Genomic DNA, 22,232 nt, shown 5'->3' with positions numbered 1-22,232 from the left:
ATATATTAAGAGTGACCACATTTACAAATTTACAATATGTCCAAAGAAAGCAAGATTCTTGGGTATGTGTTCATGAAGCTTCTACACTACCTGAACACTGAAAATCGCAAAATCTGCTGAAAGAAGTCAATGATGACCAAAATAAACATAAGTAGCACTTTTATAGGTTCGAAAACTCCACATAGCCCAGATTTCAATTCTTCACAAATTGATTTACTGGCTTAAAACAATTCCTATCAAAATTCAAGCATGATTTTTTTGAAGGATTGGCAGGCTTAGCCCGAAAGATATATCAAAAGAACAAACTAGAACAGCTAAGAAATCCAAAAAGAATTATAAAGTGAGAGAGATTGCTGTAGCTGATATTAATTCCTTCTCAATTTATCCAAACATAATCACTTTATAATATTAACATTTTATTAATTCTTGGAGAATTTCAGACGAAAGATTTTGATCATATTCAATCCCCCATTTCTCCTAGATACACGCTATCTAACTTCATCTTCCTATGCACCCAACTTAGAGTTCTCTCCTTTTTGTTTTTAAACTCAAGTCCTATTTGCGCTGCTCAACTATTCTTGGGCATAAGGTCTGCCCTGAAGTGTGATTCACACACCAGGATAACACCACCAAAGAGAACTGATTCTGCCTCTCTCAGCTGCTAGTTGTTCATGAGATTTCTTGACCACCCCACCATCAACTCCATACTGAGACTTTTGTCCTGCTTAGGCTTGCACGTGTGAATGTCATCATTATCACTGTGAGTAGATAAGTGTGTCTGCACTACTGTGTCCAGAAAACACTACTTCAGTTAGAAAAAATACATAAACAAGCATGTTACTGGAGATAGTATGCACATAACAAATAATCCCAGAAGACTCTCCTTTTAATGAGAAATTAAGGAAATGTGGATTAAGCTACAAGTAGCGTCTGCCATAATTATATCAGAATTGGGCAGTGGGGGAGCAGGGAGCACTGAGTACACGGTCTTAGAGTTTCTATTGCTGTGAAGAGACACCACGACCATGGCAGCGCTTATACAGGAAAACGTTTAATTGGAGCTGCCTTACAGTTTAGAGGTTCAGTCCATTATCACCATGGTGGGAAGCATGGCATCATGCAGGAAGACATAGTGCTGGACAGGTAGCTGAGAGTCCTACAACTTGACTCACAGGCAACAAGGAAGTGGGCTGAGACACTGGGTGTGGCTTAAGTACATATGAGACCTCAAAACCTACCTCCAGTGACACACCTCCTCCAACAAGTTCTTACCTACTGCAACAAAGCCACATCTCCTAATAGTGCCACTCCCTGTGAGCATATGGGGCCAAATACACTCAAACTACCACAGACACCAAATGTCAACAAGGATGTAGAGAATGTGAAACACTCACAACACTGCTGTGAGACTGTAAACTGACAAAGTCACACTGGAAAATTGTGAACAGTTTTGTTTCCAAACAATTAAATAAACAAGCAAACAAACAAATGAAGCATACATTTAGTTACAGTGTGATCCAGTGGTTCTACACTTCAGCACCTGCTCCAGAGAAATGTGAATTTATGTTTGTATAAAACATAAAGATCATGGTAGATCATTTGACTGCAGGCATAAAAACATAAAGATCATTTTCAATGGTGTTATTCACAGTAGCCTACACTTGGAAACAATCTAGATATCCTGCAGTAGGTAAATGGCTAGTCAACTGATGGTGCATCCATTTACTTATTATGATGGAATTGAGTTCTGCAATAAGTCAATACACAGATACAGATTCGTGAAACGGAAGAAGGGTACCAGACATAAGAGGGCCTTGTGATGATGGAATCAACCTGTATCTTGACCCTGTCATTGATCACATCTATTATATGTGATATTAAATTATATATAACTATCTAACACTTAAATACATTCACATACTCAATTTATTACATGTCAAACTGGAGAAATCTAAATAAATGTAATCAATGCATTTGCCGGTTATTATGTAGGTTGATAATATTGTAGGAAATTCAGTTATGGTTATTTACACAAGATCTTTCTATATTATTTCTTATCGCTGCCTGTGAGTCTCAACTGTTTCTAAACAAAAAGTTGAGTGCATAAGAAAGAGAAAAGAGGAAGCAGGTACTTTCCTGTGGGAGATCTCAAATGATCTGAGCAATCCTATGCTTTGAACAGGGAAGTTACACGATACATATCAGATCATACGTCAAATGTATAATTGTATAAAATTATACATCTGAATTATATTAAGAGCTAGACATCATTTTTTGGCAAAAGTCAAAGAAGTACACGCATAGGCCCCTGCCTTTGGTTTTCACATGCATCTTGTAACCTAAATCCTGCATCTATTTTTGGTTTTAATGTGCATCTTTTAGACTACATCCTGCCTTGTTTTTTTTTTCCTGAGGTTTTGTTTCTTTGTTTGTTTGTTTGTTTTTGACCAAGAGGAAAGCACTCTTAACACCTGCTCTGGAGTTTCAGATGAGGAGCCCCTGTTAGCTTTTTAAAGGCAGTTTCCTTCCAAACATGCCTCAAGCACCTGCTGGAGTCTTCGCAGCTTCACAGACAGATTTTTGTTTTGTTTTTATAAGTTATTTTCTGATCACATGCAGAAAGTTCTCTTTTTATCCAATTCCTAACCACCCTCTGACCTTTAGCAAGACAGAGAAACATCTTTTAGTGTCTTACAATCTATAATAAAATTTTAATAAGAGGAGTTCTGTCAAAACTGGATTATCTGATTTCCTAGGACAGTGTCGTCACCACACATTCTCAACTGCTTTTTGTAGCATTCTGCCAGATCTGGATTGTGCATTCTCAACTGCCAGTCTTTAATGCACTCTCTGGGCTTTAAGTGCCTGCAACCTGTAATGATGTGTTGAAATTGATGCTTACTTATGCAATAGAAAGCATTCATTTGAAGGGTGAGTTTAATGCAAGTTGGCAAATAAATTCCCCTCTGTGGGGACACCATGTGACACAGAGCATGCTATCACTGCCAAGAAGTTCTCTGGGTCACATCCCCCAGCTCCCAGTCTGAGGAAACCAATGTTTGTTTCCTATCACTATTGACTCTGCGTGTTCTATAATTTCATCTTAATGGAACCATGAAAGGAATATTCTTTTGGGGTCTAGCTTCTTTGACTTAGCATACTGCCTTTTAAATTTATCTATGCAGTTTTAATAGCAAGCCATTTTACTTCATTATATAAATTTGGCAGTTTGAAAATATTAAAGAAGCGACAGTGGGGGGGACTGCGGTAGATGGCTCAGTGATTTTTGTTTGCTGTACAATCACCAAGGCCTGAGTTTGGATCCTGAAAACCTACAGGAGAGGTGACACTATAGTTAAAAGCCCTGGATGCTTTTCCAGGGAGACCCAAGTTCAGTTCCTACCACTCTTGCAACTGTCTGTAACTCTAGTTCCAGGGGATCCAACACCATCATATAGACAAAACACCAATACACATAAAAATCAAAATAAATAAATAAAATATTTTTAAAAGAAAAGAAGTTGGGTCTGTCTGGGAGTGGTGACCAGCACTCACAGCCAGTCCGCACTCATAGCAAGTTCCAGACCAGTCAGGGATAAGTAAGACACAGCCTAATAAACTAACTAACTAACTAACTAACTAACTAATTAGCTAACAATCTCAGCCCTGGGAGGTGCAAGTAGAAGAATCCTGGCAGCTGTTTGTGCGCACCCACACATACCACATACATGCACAGCAAACACTAACTACGCAGATATCCATGTACGTGCCTTTGTATGCAATCAGACATTCATTTCTGATAGCCACATGGGATGGGAGAACCCTGTGGATATTTGCTTATCTTTATAAGTAATGTCTAGACTATTCTATATCCTCATAAGAAGCATATAGAGCTCAGTTATAGTCTTTCTTATCCTTTTAATTTTATCCCTTCCAGTGGGTGGTATAGATAATTTGGTACTAATGAGTAATGATTTCCACATCTTGTTTGTTAGCCCTCATGTACTCTCTCAAACAATTTTAAAATTATTTCTCTCTCTCTGTCTCTCTCCCTCCCTCTTCTCTGTTACTTTCACTTAAGGGGATGTACATTCTACATTAACACTCTATCACTAAGCTGTATATCTAACCACAGCATCTCTACTTACTACTGAGTTTACATATTCTGGATAATGTCCTTTGTCAGGAGCACTCCTGTTAATATTATCCATAATTCATGTTTATATTTTTGCTTCATTTAAGATTATCTTTGAAGACCAAAATTTTAGCTTTTTTCAATTTTTATTTAAATTAGAAACAAGCTTGTTTTACATGTCAATCCCAGTTCCCTCTCCCTCCCCTCCTCCCCTGCCCCACACTAATCCCCCATCCCATCCCCTTTCTGCTCCCCAGGGAGAGTGAGGCCTTCTTTGGGGGATCTTCAAAGTGTGTCATATCGTTTGGAATAGTGCCTAGGCCCTCCCCCATGTGTCTAGGTTGAGAGAGTATCCCTCTGTGTGGAATGGGCTCCCAATGTTCATTTGTGTGCTAGGAATAAATACTGATCTACTACTAGAGGCTGCATAGATTGCCAAGGCCTCCTCACTGACACCCATGTTCAGGGCCGCTGGGTCAGTCCTATGCTGGTTTCTCAGCTGGAAGTCTGGGGTCCATGAGCTTCCCCTTGTTCAGGTCAGCTGTTTCTGTGAGTTTCACCAGCCGGGTCTTGACCCCTTTGCTCATCACTCCTCCCTATCTGCAACTGGATTCCAGGAGTTCGGTTCAGTGTTTAGCTGTGGGTGTCTGCTTCTGCTTCCATCAGCTACTGGATGAAGGCTCTAGGATGGCATATAAGGTAGTCATCAATCTCATCATCAGGGAAGGTCATTTAAGGTAGTCTCTCCCCTATTGCTTAGATTGTTAGTTGGTGTCATCCTTTTAGATCTTAGGACATTTCCCTAGTGCGACATTTCTGTTTTTTTTTTAATTTTAATTTTAAATAGCTTGTTTTACATGTCAATCCCAGTTCCCTCTCCTTCCCCTCCTCCCGCATCCCCCATCCCCTCCCAGCCTCCCACCCTATTGCCAATTCCTTCTGCATAGGGGATATCTAGAGTCTGTCATTTCACTCAGGGTAGGGTCCAGGCACTCCCCAAGAGTCCAGGCTGAGAGAGCATCCCTCTTTGTGTTATGGTCACATGATATCTGTTAGCATTCCAGGGATAAACACTGATCAGGGCCCCATAGGTTGCCCAAGCCTCCTCACTGACACTCACATTCGGGGGGGGGCAGATCAGTCCCATGCTGGCCTCCCAGCTGTTGGTCTGGGGTCCAAGAGCTCTCCCCTGTTCAGATCAGCTGTCTCTGCTAGTTTTGCCAGCCCATTGTTTGCCAATTTGCTCATTGCTCCTCTCTCTCTGTCACTGGGTTCCTTGGGTTCAGTTCAGTGTTTAACTGTAGGTATTTGCCTCTGCTTCCATCAGTCACTGGATGAAGGCTCCCAGATGGTTATAGACGTCAAGTTCATTATCAGGAATGGGCATTCAAGGTGGTCTCTCCACTATTGCTTAGCTTGCCAATTGGTGTCATCCCTTTAGATCACTAGAGGTCACACTGGTGCCTGATCTGTCGTCTAACCTATGATTCCCTCTTCCCCCTATTCTACCCCCCAATCAACCTTTCTGTTCCCCTATGACCTACTCTCTCTTCCTCTTCTCCCCCTCTCTTCTTCCCAGCTCCCACATCCCCCCACCCCTCGCAGTGTTCCCCATCTGTTCAGAGGATCTTGTCTCATTCCTCAAAGAGTCTGGGAAACAGGAAAGAACCTAAAAGATATGCATAGCACCCAGATTTCTGTTTAAAGCTATAATGGCTCCCTCTATTATGGTATCTCTTTTCTTTTCTCCACTATTATTCCTCTGACTCCATCTTCCTGCTCTCTCATGTTCTCCTCTCCCCTGCTCCTTCTCCTAACTCCCTTTCCCCACCCCCATGCTCCCAATTTTCTGACATTCAATTTATCATTTAAAAATGTATTATTTGTTCTTTATGTGCCTTGTCTGCTTTTCTCTCCTGCCCTCAAATCATGACCATTTTCTCCTGCTTTTGTCTAGATGTGCTACAGCTTCATTTCCCATCTTTAGGATTATGATGCAGTTTAAAGTCCCTTTAATTTAAAGAATACTGAAATCTAGAAATCAACTCCCTCTGTCCCAACCAATATTGAATTTACTTTATTAGAGACCCATTTTGTTTGGAATCTAATAATTACCCTCAATGTAAAAACATTGATAAATGAGGAGTCCAAATTCATCAGCTACTTGGGTTTCTTTTTAACAAAATGTACATATTTCATATCTACCAGGAAAAGAGTGTTGACCATACAAATTCCTGCTTTTGGCAAGGCTTCCATTCTTGGCTCCCCCACTTAGGAAATGCCCACAGATTGACGACCATAAAAAACAGGAGTGATACGCCACAAGCTCAAGAGCTCGAGAAACTGATACACAAGTAGATTCTATACTATCTAGAATTTCACTATCTTCCCAATGGTTTGTTCTTTGCAATGAACTGGTCTTTGGAGATGTGGGAAACAAGTCCATAATGAGTTACGAAAAGCATTCTGCAAGGCTGATGTTTTTATGTATGTGAATTCCCATGAATAAGCATGCTAGAGTTTGGTTTAATATTTGGTTCTGTTAGTTTCATACATACATAAATGTGTATATATGTATATATACATACAAATGAATATATATATGTATATCTAAACAAACAGATGATAAGTAGGTAGAAAGATAATACATGATAGATAGGTATTTTAACCTAGTGAAAATGAAGTTCTAAAACATCATTCACAGGTTTAAAATATGATGAAGAAATTCTTAAAACTTGTCTGTCTGGTTCAGTCTTCATATAAAAGAACTCCAATATACCCAGTATAGCCTAATATTATGCAACACAATTCTATTACATTTTAAATGTTTTGCTTTCACATCAGTTCAGTAGAATCCCAAAATAGACTCTGTGTCGACAAAGAAAAACATCACACTATGCTTTACAGCAAGGATTTTGAGTTCTAACTACATGTTTAAAATAAGTGTGTGTGTGTGTATGTATGTGTGTGTGTGTGTATGTGTGTGTGTTTTAATGGTATACCTTTCTCAAATTGTTTATTCAGAGTCTCTAAAACTTAGGAATCCCATGATTCTCCTGTTCAAACAAATGAACAAAATTTCTAAATTAGTAGTCTTTAATGTGTGGTTCATTGATCATCAGAGGTTCCTGAGAACTTTACCAGAATGTACATTGACAAAACTTGACTTCTAATCCCACATAATTGTAAATAGAATTTTTAACAAGAACTATTATGCTTTATAAAAATGAATTAAGTTAAGTTTGATCTTATTTTCATCTTATCCAAGGCAGAGTTCTTAAAAGGGCTACCCTTTGCTAGAGAATAAAGACCTGACTACAGAAAACAAATATTCCCACACCTTTAATTTTACTCAAAGGTTTGGCATGGAGAAAACAGATAATTATGTACAAATTCATTCTTCTTTGCTTAGCAGTTTGATAAGAAAAGTTTCAAAAGCACAACTTCATATAGAGAAGAAAATAACTTTTCCAACACATGATAACAGAGAGCTAGAAATTCAGCCAAAGGAAGTGGAATCGAAGGCGAGGTGATTATTATTCCTCCAGCCTTCAGGGAGTGTCTCCAGCTTGTATTCTTGCCAGAAGCAATATCTAGCTATTTACGTTAAACGAATCAATGGCTAAAGGTGAAGGCAAGCGAGCCTCAAGAAGACCTCACTATTCAGTTTATCAAGAAATATGAAGACAAAAATAGAAAAGGGAAAATGATCCAAAAGAAAACTGAAAACACGGGTTTTAGGAGTTCAAGAGGAATCAAAAGCATATCCTAATAACAGTAAGAAGATAAAGACAGCCCAAAGGTGCAGTAAGTAGGACAGCATTGGCACAACTCACCTAAGTATATGCCACAACGTTCCAGAAAGCAGAGGCAGCCTAGCTTACAAGAAATTATCACCTGCTCGACAGACAAAATTGATTATTTGCATTTCTTTGATGGAAGCACAGGAAAACATACATTTCTTCTATTTTTATCTAAATGTGCAGTACATATTGGTAGATAATATCAATAAAAAGTAAAAATGTGTACTCATTGACTGTGAGGTATATATCTTTGAGAAATAATAAACCATGAACAGAAAAATACAATCACAGGTATGTTCTTCCTACCATGGTTAATAACAATGAAACAGAGCACTGGAAACTATTGTGGCCATGACATGAACACAGTTTAATATGACATAAGTACGGTTAATTACACCACGGTACTTTGTACTTTGTGGCAGTTAACAATAATGACATGCATATCAGAATATGTACTTTGTTCCCAGCTGCATAAAAATACATCATCCAAATACATGTTTTGTATACATGTTTAAATGCATAGAGAACATTTTGTAGTAATTTCTTTAGCAGAAGTAGATGAACTGAGTTTTGAGCCAGAACATATCTAGTCATACATACACTCAAATACCTACTTACATGCGTGCCCCTTAAATCCCTCTCTATATACCTACATTTTGAACATCTATAAGTTTGAAAATTAAATTATACATTTATGCCTAACACCCCTATGAATTAAATTAGACCTCTTGAATAAAACCAATATACTGTTAGAGTTAGTTGGAATCAAAGGCTTGAATGTGACTAAAGTCAGGACTTGGGAAACATCTTGCAGGAGTGAAATCTCAGAAAGGTAATTGAAAGACTTGAGCCTTGTAGGACTGTGGGATAGTGGAGTGCTTTAATTTATTTGTGTGTTTGTTTTCCCTCTGAAGGGTGATGGCTGACATTTGGAACGGGAAGGTAATACGCAAGAAGTAGGTAGTGGAGGACAGGAGAGACAGACAGAGACAACAGAAGGGAGTGAAAGGGGAAAGAAAGGGGAGGACATCAATGGATGAAATTTGGATTTCTAAACCATGAATACAGTGAATTAGGAAAGTATTTATAGCACACACCTGGCATAGTAACCCACACAATATCTGTCTTCTTTTTAAAATATGTATCTATTATTATTGTATGTGTATGATAGGGGGGCACTTGCCATAGCACATCATGGGGTCAAGACATTATTGGTAGGGCTATTTCCCTATTTCCTCAGTACTGCAAATTCTAGGATTGGCTGTCTTGCTAGCACATCTCTGGCTTCTTAAGAAAGAGTTATGTGGAAATGGATGTGTTAGATAAAATGTAAGATTAGGTAATTTTCATTCTAAGGCAGTAGTTTTCTCCTATCTTCTAAAAATGTTTGAAAATTATTGATACATTTTTCATATTCTTGAATTAGCAGTTACATATTTTAATATCAACATTAATGTCACAAGTGATATGGTTTCTTGTATGTTTTAAATAATGTTTTTTCCAGAATTGTCTTAATTTGTTTAATGTGAGAAAAATTAATCCAAATGCCAAAGAAATTTGAAGAATGTATGGATAAACTCCTACTGGAAGCTGGTGATTCAAAAGTTCCTTTTTTATCTAAACTCATAGCTTTATTTTTCAGCCTTCAAAAAAATTTGATCTTTATGTAACATATTGTTATTCACAAAATTTATTGATCAATATTCATCTTGATTTTAATAACTATGCACACAAATTTAATCTTTAATGTATGGCACAATTAAATATAACAACATTCCTTCTGAATTGAATGTCATTAAAATAATCAATCAAAATATAACTATGGTTAAAAGTACTATAACTAGAGAGAAAAAATAAAATTTTCATTGGGAATTCATTTCTTATTGAAATGGTGCTATTTCTTTTTTCAAATTAGTTCACATAATCATGGATAATTATTATCTTTAATCTATGATCAAAGGCCAGTGAAAATTAACTACCAAAGAAGAAAGATATTCTACCACCTTTTGGAGCTGCACTCACGGTTCTATTAAATGCATCATTTACAACATATTCCACGGTGTGTTTATACTAAATTACCTAACTCAAAAGGACCATTTACTTCCAGGGTTATTTGTGCCCTAGTTTGAAGATCACTATTATAGAAGATATCAGGATGACATATGATGGTGAATATCCAGTAGGCCACGTGAGTAAGTCACTAAGATAGCCCAGTAGCTATACACCAATGTGCATATAATAAATAACAATAGATCTAAAATCATAGGTGATAGGCATAGCCTCAAACAGAACACCACAACTAACAAAACGAGATGGTGGAAAACTGCATCTTCCAAATGGACAGAAATAGTTGAGGTAGGAAAGAGTAGGACTGTCTGTCATACATGTCCTACAAACCTGGTCACTGTGTGGGTGATAAAAACACAGACCCCTGCATTCCACTTACCACCTACCTAGACAGATTCTCTGAGGATGAACTTAAAAGCTGCCTACACTAATTCCAGACTTATTGTCTTTAATGTTGTTAAACATTTTTATTTACTTTTGAGATTATGATTATATCGTTTCCCCCTTTGCTTTCCTCCCAACAGAGCCTCCCCATACTCCTTCTTGCTGTCTTTCATTTCCAAGTCCTCTTTTCTCCTTAATTGTTGCTACACACACATATGTGTGTGAATGTACATATATATATTCCTAAATACATCCTGTCCCGTCTTTATAATGTTACTTGTATGTATGTTTTCAGGCCTGACCGTTCAACCTGCCATGATTTAAACCACCCAGCACTTAGAAAAGAGATCTCTATAATTCAAAAGAAAAAATTCATCACTGAGCTTTAAAGTTGAAGATAGACAAGGATAGTTTAAAAATTATTAAAATAAATCCAATAATGCAATTCCAATGAACATGGGAAAGGCAAGTTCAGAGATAGTACAATGTGAGCTTCGTATGTCATTGAAAGTTTCATAACCATATTTTTAAAGTTATAAAAAACAATTTTTATTTAATACAGTTGTTAACCAATATTTCTAAAATTTATTTGATACTACCAATATTTCTAAAATTTCATCTTAGCGTGTAATAGATATAAAATAATAAACGAAAAATGTTTCACTTCTATTTCAACTAAATCTTCCAAACCCAGTATATATTTTTCACATTGTACACACTTCAGTTCAGAATAGCTATGCTTTAAGTGTACAGTAAGCCATCATACTGGTGGGTCTTTGGGGACACCACAGGTGTAAGGAAAAGAGATTCCAATAGAAAGAACACTCTGAAGTTCAGATTCAAAGGAAGAAACTTGTGCAAAATATAAAAAGGAAAGTGCTGCACTTTAAGACACAGCAACCAAATGCCTGGAACACCAAGCTGCAAACGAGTTTAGGGGAGAAACCCACTGAAATGGAGTAGACTCACTCACGCCATGAAAGGACTGGTTGCTTTCATGTTTTCGTCTTGCCATCTGTGTATTGCCTTTATCCCAAGGCTGATGTCTGGGCAGGAGCAATCCCAGCTGTCACACTTTGATGTAAGAGCAATCCAAAAGAGAAGAAATAGAGCATTGTGACTTGTTTCTTCTTGTGAGAAAACTCTTCAGCGATGGCCTGTACAGGACACCTTTCCTAGCTCACAGGCCAGAGCAGAGATGAATGCTGATCTTTATCCTACCAGTGTCAAGACATAACTTGTTATCTTAGAACTGGGTGATATCAAATTGACACTTGGCATCCTGTCTCTCTCACTGATACAGTATAAAATTTGGAAAAACTTCATTGAATTAAACTCACTCTACTTGGTGATTCTTAAATGTCTCCTATAAATATCTAGGAAGCTTTAAATATGATACAACAACAATATGGCTGCCTAAAGAAGACTTGAACAAGGTCAACATTATTATACATGCCAAAGTAGAATGGTTCCACTCATAGACAAAAATCTATAGGCTATCCAGGGATGCTGAGAGTAGGAGATTCTTTCCCAGGGATGAGGGTGCTAACTAGCTATCCAATCACAAGTGATCAGTCCTGATATCACATACATACAAGTAACAATGCATGGAATCAGCAGGTTGTATTTATAAATTCAAGGATTAATGGATGGATGGATGGATGGATGGATGATTGATAGATACAAGATAGATAGATAGATAGATAGATAGATAGATAGATAGATAGAACAAAAACAAAAAGGAGAAGGCTATAAATTTGAATGGGGAGCCATGGGAGAGTTGGGAGAAAGGATAGGAGGAGAAAACAATAGTTGTATTTTAAATTTAAAAAATGAGCACCCTAACTTTAAAAATAAATGAATAAAATAAAATACAAAGCAAAATGAAGTAAATAACAATGGAAAGATCTACAAAAGATACTGAGATTCAAGTCAACCCTCAGACAGCAGTTAGAGAAACACACTCTCAGTCCTGATTTCCTTCATCTTGGTTTCCATGAAACACAAGAATCAGCTTCAGATTCTTGTGAGGGTAAAGTTCTCAGAAAGAAGGCATACAACACATACACAAGGGACAGGAAAGTCCTTGCAAAAAAAAAGTCTCAGAAGTAGAAGTTCACAGGCACCAAAACCTACCTCAAAAGCTTAAATACTATATTGTTGTATTTGTATGTCTCTCTCAAAAAGAAATGGCAGCAGTAGAGTCTAGATCAGTGCTTCTCAGTGGTTAGGAGTAAAAGGGAAGGTGTGGCTACTGAAGGGAGCACAGTGAAGGTTTATCGAACTGGTGATAACATGGATAAAAGTGTCACAATATATATATAAAGGTGCTACAGTGTGTGGAGATACTGGGCTCTCCTAAGTTTCAAATTGCACATTCATTGTATAAAGTACACTAGAGTTGGTAATACTGCTCAGTGTTCAAAGCCACACAAGCACATGTTCTAGAGTTTGATCTCCAGAACCCACATCAATGCTGGGTGGGTGTGGCCACCTGTCTATAATTCCAACTTACCCAGAAAGTAAGGGATCGCTGTAATTAACCACACTAACCTTATTAGTGAGCCTCAGATTCAGCTGAGAGATCTTGCCTCAGTGAGTAAGGGAGAAAGACTACCATCAGCTTTGAGCATCTACATGCATGCACACTCCTGAACACATGTGCTTCCACACATGCAAGCATGCATATGTAAGTGTGCATACTACCCACAAAGAAAAAGAAAGAGGGAAGGAGGAAGGAAAGGAGGGAGAGAGGGAAGAAGGAAGGAAGAAAGGAAGGAAGGAAGAAAGAATGAATTGCTTAAGCACATGGATGGTGGGCTACAGGGTGCAAACTGTAGTTATTAAGCCAAAAATGATTCTTTTAAGGAGGAAGGACGAGAGAATGGGTATGCAGTATACACCCAGCAATGACCACTACAAACATGAAATAAAGTATAAATGAGTGTCAGCAAATCACTTAGACCTGCCAGCATTCGAGGCAATGGCTGAACTTCTAGATTGAATTGAGATGTACCAAAAATAATGTTTCCCCAAATGGATTTTTAGTTACTTGGAGCACACACAAAGAAGAAATAAGCCCTCTGCTAAGGGCAGATGGTATAAGGTTAACAGATGACAGGACACAATGTGGAACAATCTCACTGTGATTATGCTTCCGTTAATATGTCCAGAGGACCTTAAATGAGTGAACATGGTGAGTCACCAAAACAAAATGTACAACGTAATTCCATTTAATTAAACACTATGTATATGTGCTATGAGTATGACATACCCTGAAATATAAGCAGTTTATATTTTTTTTGCTGTAAGATTTTCATCTTGCAGTACATATGTACTCCCTGAATAGTCTGCAATTCACACATATTATTTTTGAAATAAAAGAGAACAAATAAGTCAATTTTAAGTGACAAAAAAGGTAAAGAAACATTAAGAAACAAAGTCTAAATGAGGCAACTTTAACAGAACATGCGGCGTTTATGAGTTGCAATTAGATACACCCCCAGAGCACTACAGAAACTTTTGGAGAATGGGAGACTTTTGATCTTCAAAAAAGGTATTAAGTCAGATGCTGAAAAATAAAGCAAAGATCTATGCTTAATTATTTAAAGAACACATTCTGAGAGCCCAGAAAAATGCAGCATTAGGGCCCCAGCTTGGGCTTATTGTAGTGATCAAGATGAAAATAAATTGTCTATACCAGAAATAAGTACTGGCAGGCAAACCTCATTTTTTTTGTAGATGGAGTTACCAACCATGACTGCCATACTCTCAGACATCCCATGTTCAACATCTTCTCCCTCAGTGCTCATAGAATCTCATTTTTACTTGGAAGTATATATTGGTTATTTTATAGACTCCTCTTGCCTATACACACATCTTTACACATCCTATATTTAATCCATCATTTCCCCAGAAGGCCTGCTCAGCCTGGCGTCTTTAACATCACAGGCAATGGCAGATGCATCCTTGCATTTTTCCAGTCAAGCATCCGGAGTCATTCCATTCTCCATCCTCTACTCTTACACACTGTGTGAAAAATCCATCAACAAATGCTGGGTTTCCCTTTATCTGACACTTATTCCGTGGGCATTGCTCTAACCCACTCCACACTTTTCTCACCCAGCTGTCTACAATAAACCTCTGCAAGAAATCCCTGCTTCTTGTCTGGGCCACTCAGCCTAATCATCCTTTCAAGTCATGTCCCTCCTCTGTTAAAACACTGTCCAGTGGCCTCTCAGCTCCCCTGATGAGAGACCTGACAATCTTTTCAATGTCCCAACATACTCCTATCTCATTGGTTCTACTCATAGTGTCTTTGTCTGATTGTGCCAGCATGCTGCCTAAGGTCTGGCTGCTAACTGTCCTCTGCTTACAGCACTTCTTCCAGATCCTTCATATCTGGTTTGACCATACATCGTGATTTGCCCAATACCCCTGATATTCCTGTATACTAAGCATAGTCATTTAAGAACCCCAGTTTGGCTGCTATTTTGCGGCCAGCCTACTCATGTTTCACTGCCTTGTTTCTAGCAAGTCTGTCTGATCTCACCCCTTATGGAGGACCCTGAACACCTAATTTAAAGTTGTGAAAACAGAAGCCAGCCCAGCATCACTACCTTCCTTCCCGACTTCACGCTCTCTGTCCTGATAGTGCTCCCCGTCTCCAGCTGTGCTCCATTACTGTATTTTCATTGTGTTTTATTTCCCATATTCTGTCACAAAAATGTGAACTCCCCAAAGATCGGTGCTTTGCACATTCTACTCTCAGTACCGCATCCCAGCACCTGGCGCCATACCTAGCATGGGGAAATCCATCTCTCCTTACCTGTCCCCAACAGTCACTGTGGGTAGAATCCGGATTCCCTCCCACATGGATAGGAGAGGAGTGAAGCATTCCTCAAAATAAGCCAAGTCCCTCTTCTAAAATAAGAGGTGCTAAGAAAAAAGGAGAAAAAAAGTCAACCATATATATTTCATTTATGTGTGTGCATATATGCACACACACACGTGCACATGCGCGCGTGCACACACACATATAAAATGTTTCACAATGCTTTAATTTATTGAAAGCATTTTTAGCCCAATACATTGTTCACTACAAATGTGTATATTTCCACATATTGAGACTCTGATTCAACATTTTGATAAGCTCTTTGCAATTTTCCCACCTGGTAACCGATTTACTTTGCTTTAATAAGACATATTACTAAAATACTATACATCCCTTAACCATAAATGCTGTTTTTTCTCTTTTGCTATGTGAAATAATGATATATATATCTTGTCTTTATCTGTGGTGAATGTTAGGATATGACAGCTGTATTTGTTTTTCATGATGCAAGTGAATGATAACATCTCACACACTGATATATTCCATCCTTTCTACACACAGTTATGTTGCTACATTATTTCAGCTTGAAAATATGAATATTGGGACAACAGCTGCTTTAATTCCAGAGGATGTTCTGCCTCATCAACCAATAATCTTACTCAAAAGATGAAAAAATAGAGACAGAAAAATAAATATTCCTAAAACCTTTCAAAGCCAAATAAACAAGCTGTAATTCCTGAATACCCATCAGTTGTGAAGACATTGTAAAAAGATTGCTTTTGTTAAGGTGCAAGACACAGGAACTCTCATGAAATTAAAATCTGTTAAAGTAAGAATTCTCATGGAGTTGTTGCTACAATTATGTTCCTGACACACAAAATGCCTCACCCACACTCTCAAATTTGGATAACTTACATAAGGAAAACACAAATTGAACTAAAATGTTTTGGGTGGTAGGTAATAGAATGTTTGGGGACGGTGCTTTGTTTTGTGGGAGTATAACTTTAAAGGGACCTAGAAGATCTTATCTCTCCTTAGAAAAACATGCACACTAGGCCTGAAGCAGCGATTTATGCTGTGACAGAATATGTTTTTGACACAAAAAGAAAATACTTGTCAAAATGCTAGCTACAAAGGTAGCTCTTCTGGGTACTTTAACGGGAATGGGGAATACCAGACGCTCATCAGTCAATGCCATATCTGACATAAATAATGATAGAAAACTGACAGCTACAGGAGGTGACTCAGATGCCTCAAGCTCCAACAAATCAAAAGGCAAGAGGTATCAATTTTGCATTTAGTAATAATTTTGTGTAATGTAATTGAACTTCTATTCATTGCAACAAACCTTATAATAATTGTATTAGTAATCCGTGAGTCACATCATGAATAACACCTTTCATCGAGTACTTATATATCTAAGTATAGGTTCAACTCTGCTTCTAAATTGGGTTCAATTTGGCACTATAGAAGAACAGATTTACTCTTCCATCTTCTGTCTTTTATGAGTAATTTTATATTTTAAATGGACAAAGAAAAATGGGGGAAACATGAGGCAATTGATGATGGTGAATTTTAGCTGGTCATGGTCCATAGATATGAACACTAATTTTGGAAGGCATGACTCCTCTTCTGAAACCACAAATAAAAATAGTATACTTTCACAAAAAAATAAGAAATTTCTATGCTAAATGGACTTGAGAAAATCAAGGCACCACAAAATAGATTTTTCTGAAGGCTCAATTTGATTCTGAACTAAATATTTTCTAATTTGTATAAATCAACTACCCAACTCTACTCCAAATTATAGGTTTTCCCACTTCAAGTTTATTCCTGCAGGTTGAAATTTGTGGCAAAATCAGTGTGGTTTCCTATATCCACATTATTGACCCCTGACCTCAAAGCATCTCCAGAGGCAACATTTTAGAGGATCAAATATTGTAAACTTGTGACTGCATGCCAAGGTTTCTCTTTTTTTTTAATCTTCATTTCAGAGATAAACAAAAACTGTTGGGCTATCCTTCCGTAGGCAAAGCATAAGCCTAGATCTCCATGCATTGTCTCATGTTTATTTGAATGTCTTTTTTTCTAGAGTACTTTTACCATCCATTACAAGGATAGGCAATATACTCTCACCTAATCTTTGTTTCTGAGTTCATAATTTTTCTAGCATCTTTCCCAATCCTCTTAACTTGGAGTGGCCATGTGAGGGCTACAGCAAGGGAGCAATCTTTTCTTTTTCAACTCCCACCCTCACTTTGCATCTGGTGCTGGGACTCTGAGGTCCTAAAGTAAGCAGAAGATGGGTACACTAGGATCTAGTTGAGTCCATGAATGGATATGTAGAATGATGCCCAGATTCCATGAGTATGAGAGATGTTAATAAATTCGCATCATGCAATGCTGCTGAGATTTGAAGATCTCTACATTCCAGCAGCTAGAGTTACCTCCCATAATACAGATTCCCTGCTCCTAAATCTAGTTTGATAGCATCAATAAAGTTAGATAAAGTTAGGAAAAACTTGAAGCTTCTCATTAAGCATGGAGAGATGGTTCCATGCTTAAAGCAATTTCACCACATGCAACAAACATGAGGATCTAATTGGATCCCCAGAACCCATGTAAATGCCCAGGTGTGACTGGTGGACTGCCTGCAATTCTAAAGCTAGGGAGGCAGAGAGGAGGGATGCTCAGAGCAAGCTGGGTAGCTAGACTAGCCTGTACATATGTTCTGGATTCACACATAAGAACACAGATATACACGTCCATGCACACAGCACCCAAATATGCATGGAAAAGAAAAATTATGTGTTGCAGTATTGGAGACCTCCAACTGAAAGTTGTGAGAGGCTCATAGGTACATGGTTTATAAAGCAGAAATGAGGGTATCCATTTTTTTTTATAATGATTAACTATTGCAGTAACGGTTTCTAAGCAGCAGGAGATTGGTTAAAAGTGATTGTCTTAAGCCATTTCAGGGAAATGGCGTACATTTTATGATTGTTTTCCTTGTGGTTATGAGAAGCATTCATAAGAAATCACCTAAAATCACTTATATTCCACTTATTCAGCCGTAAAGAAGAGCTAAATTGTGTTCTTAGAAAGAAAATGGATACAATCAGATATTATCATATTAAGCAAAATAAGTCATACTTAGAAAGACAAATATTGCATGTTTTCTCTTACTTCCAGATCCTAGCTTTTTCATAAAATTATGTGCACGACATGAAAGTAGAAGTTAAATTGCCTAGTGGACACAGGGCTCTAAGGGAGTAGCGGGAGGGCTAACAAAGTTAAGTGGGTGGGCATGGTGAAGGTGATCAATGTCCATTATGTACTTGGGTGAAAAATACCCTCTGAGACCCAGTACCATGTACAATGAATATACACCAAAAAAAAACCAACCCCTGCATTCCAAACAATCAAACTTGGGTTATTTTCTACTACTTGAACTAGCTAGTTTTGTCTGCTTGAAAAATTCTCATAACTCATCATTGTTTTATTTCTTTATTTTATATTTTTATTTTTAATGATCACAAGGGGTTTAAAAGTGACAGTTTGAATGATATTATTCAGGAGATGTTACCTAACTTCTTCCTCCAACCATGAGGGGACCATACCTACTGGTGTTGTGTGTCTCCCATGGCATTAGTCTGTTGTCCTTTACTGTAACAAAACATCTGAAAGGCCTAAGGAACAATTCTGAAGATCCTAGAGTGTGTCTGTACAGCTCTGCTATGGTGAGTACTTCATGGTAGGGATCATCGCCACAACAAACCCACAAAGAAGGGAGAGGTCAAAGTTCATCACAGAGTGTCAGATAATGTTCAAGACGTCAGAGTCAGGCTCACTCTTCCAGCAACTCATTCCCAAAGGGTGTCAGTGACGCTTTCCTAATGACACAGAGACTTCTCATCTGGATCCACCTCTCAAAAGTCTCACTTCTCAATAACAGTACACTAAGGACAAAGCTCTGAAAGACATGAAACCGGGGACCGTGCAGCATACAGTGTCTAGGGTCCACCTCACTCTGTCCAATATAGGGCACCTGCAAGCCCCTATTATGAATGTCATTGTCTGGCTCCACAGACAACTGCCTGTGAAAACAGAGCCAATGCTACATGTTTGTGTTTGGTATTGTTTCTTTGGGGTTTTTGTTTGTTTGTTTTGTTGTTAAACTTGATTGCATTACACTTCTTTTTTTTTTCTTATTTTTCCTCCCCTCCTCCCGTGCCCTCCCCCAACCCCCCTATTATCCCCTCATTTCCCCAGGGAGTGTGAGGCCCTCCATGGGGGTGTCCATAGTCTGTCATTTCATCCAGGGCAGGGCCTAGACCCTCCCCCAAGAGTTCAGGGTGAGAGTGCACCTCACATTGTTGGTTGGGAGTCCTAAGTCCGTGTGTATACTCGGGATGAGTAGTGATCTACTGCCCAAGGCTCAATAAATTACCTAGGCCTCCTCACTTACACTCACATTCAGGAGGTCTTGATCCGTCCCATGCTGGATTCAAAAGTTAACCTTTGTCAGGTCAGCTGTTTCTGGGGGTTAAACCAGACCAGTCTTAATCCCTTTGGTCATCAGTCCTCCCTCTCTGTTACTGGCTTCTTGAGTTCAGCTCAGTGCTTAGCCATGGGCTGCATTACACTTCTAACAATAAGCACATGCTGGAGAGTTGGTTCAGAGGTTAAGACCACTGCCTGCACTCCCAGAGATCCTGAGTTCAATTCCCAGCAATCACATGGTAGTTCACAACCAACCATAATGAGAGCTGATGCCCTCTTCTGGCTTGCAGGGATACATGCAGGCAAACTCTGTATATATAACTTGTTAAAAAAAAAAGTAAAGTATTAAGTCTTTGCCAACTATAACAATAAGCCCTAAGATGACTGCCTAAGTTGACAAGGTTTTTTTGTTTTGTTTTGTTTTTTATAGCTATGCAGACATAGTCAAGAGAGGACTCAAGACACAGACTTCCTGGGTTGAAATATCTTCTACTTATCTATCATCTAGTAATAACCTGAGTGAGTTGAACTATTTTTGGTTGGAGAGGGAAGACAGATATTATATATAGTTTTGAAGAGTTGTTGAGACTAATTAAATTTGATAACGAATAAACATTAGTTTTGGTTGTTAGCTTGTAGTAATGGGCTATCTGATATATCTTTTTATTTAAATTAGAAACAAGCTTGCTTCACATGTCAATCCTAGATCCCACTCTCTCCCCTCCTCTCCCATCCCACCATGAGATCCCCAGCCCCCCACCCAGTCTCCACTCCCTTCCTCAGGGAGGGCAGAGCCCTCCATAGGGGAACTGCAAAGTCTGTCATTTCATTCAGCACAGAACCTAGGCCCTCCCCCAAAAGTCAAGGCTGAGAAAGCATCCCTCATTGTGGGATGGACACCCAAAGTCCAGTTGTATACCAGGGATAAAAACTGATCTACTACGCAAAATCCCATAGATTGCTGAGGCCTCCTCACTGATACCCACATTCAGGAATTCTGAACAAGCCCCATTCTGGCCTCCCAACCATCAGTCTGGCGTCCAAGAACTCCTCCTTTTTCAGGTGATCTGATTCTGTGGGTTAATGAAGCATAGTCTTGCTCATAAGTCCTCACTCTATGTCACTGGATCCCAGGAGTTCAGTTCAGTGACTGGATCCCAGGAGTTCAGTTCAGTGTTTAGCTGTGGGTGTCTGTTCCTGCTTCCATCAGTCACTGGATGAAAGTTCTGTTTCCCAGGCTCTCTAGCAGTGGGATTATAGGCTGGAACTCCCATGATCCATCTCTAAAATCCATATATGAATAAGTACATACCATGTTTGTCATTTTGTGGCTGGGTTACCTCACTCAGGATGGTTTCTTCTAGTGCCATCCATTTGCCTGCAAATTTCAAGATTCCATTGTTTTTTTCTGCTGAGTAGTACTCCATTGTATAAATGTACCACATTTTCTCTATCCACTCTTCAGTTGAGGGGCATCTAGGTTGCTTCCAGGTTCTGGCTATTACAAACAATGCTGCTATGAATATAGTGGAACAGATGGTCCATGTTGTATGAATGTGCATCTTTTGGGTATATGCCTAAGAGTGGAATTACTGAAGCAATCTCCCTACCGATTTCCAAAGTGGCTGTACAAGTTGGCACTCCCACCAGCAGTGGAGGAATGTTCGCCTTTCTCCACATTCTCCCCAGCATAAACTGTCATTGTTGTTTTTTATTTTAGCCATTCTGACAGGGGTAAGATGGGATTTCAGAGTTGTTTTTATTTGCACTTCTCTGCTGGCAGAGATGTTGAACACTTTTTTAACTGTCTCTAAGCCATTTTAGACTCCTCTTTATTTAGTTCTGTAGCCCACTTTTTAATTGGATCCTTTGGTGTTTTGGAGACTTGCTTCTTGAGTTCTTTGTAAATTTTGGAGATCATCCTCTGTCAGATCTTTTCCCATTCTGTGGGCTGCCTTTTTATCTTGTTGACTGTGTCCTTTGTCTTACAGAAGCGTCTCAGTTTCAGGAGGTCCCATTTATTAATTGTCAATCTCAGTGTCTGTACTACTGGAGTTATGTTCAAGAAGCAGTCTCCTATACCAATTTGTTCAAGGGTACCTCCCACTTTCTCTTCTAAGAGTTTCAGTATGGCAGGATTTATGTTGAGGTCTTTGATCCATTTGGACTTAAGTTTTGTGCATGGCAATAGACATGGATCTATCTACAGTCTTCTACATGCCAGAATTCAGTTATTCCAGCACCATTTCTTGAAGATGCTTTCTTTTTTCCATTGTATAATTTTAGCTTCTTTGTCAAAGATCAGGTGTTCATATGTGTATGGGTTGACCTCGGGTTGTTCAGTTTGATTCCATTAGTCCATCTATTTTTGTGCTAATATCAAGCTGTTTTCAGGACTATAGCTCTGTAATACAGCTTGAAGTCAGGGATGGTAATGCCTTCAGATGTTGCCTTGTTGAACAGGGTTGTCTTGGCTATCCTGGGTCTTTTGTTTTTCCATACAAAA

General features: G+C 38.6%; 1 long non-coding RNA gene across 2 annotated transcripts in view; it reads left to right on the top strand.

The window, feature by feature from the left end:
• LOC121143282 overlaps nt 1–22,232 on the top strand; it is a 70,929-nt gene that overhangs the window by 22,505 nt on the left and 26,192 nt on the right. Inside the window, exon 2 of one of the 2 annotated variants that reach the window (XR_005880486.1) lies at nt 20,157–20,245. The exons of the other annotated variant lie outside the window; for it this stretch is intronic. This is a non-coding gene — a long non-coding RNA (uncharacterized LOC121143282). The remainder of the gene's footprint in view (nt 1–20,156; nt 20,246–22,232) is intronic. 2 annotated transcript variants of the gene reach the window in all.

This window comes from Mesocricetus auratus, unplaced genomic scaffold (genome assembly GCF_017639785.1).
Source record: "Mesocricetus auratus isolate SY011 unplaced genomic scaffold, BCM_Maur_2.0 Super-Scaffold_100011, whole genome shotgun sequence".
Taxonomy (NCBI): Eukaryota; Metazoa; Chordata; class Mammalia; order Rodentia; family Cricetidae; genus Mesocricetus; species Mesocricetus auratus.
This window is presented reverse-complemented; position numbering and strand designations above follow the sequence as displayed.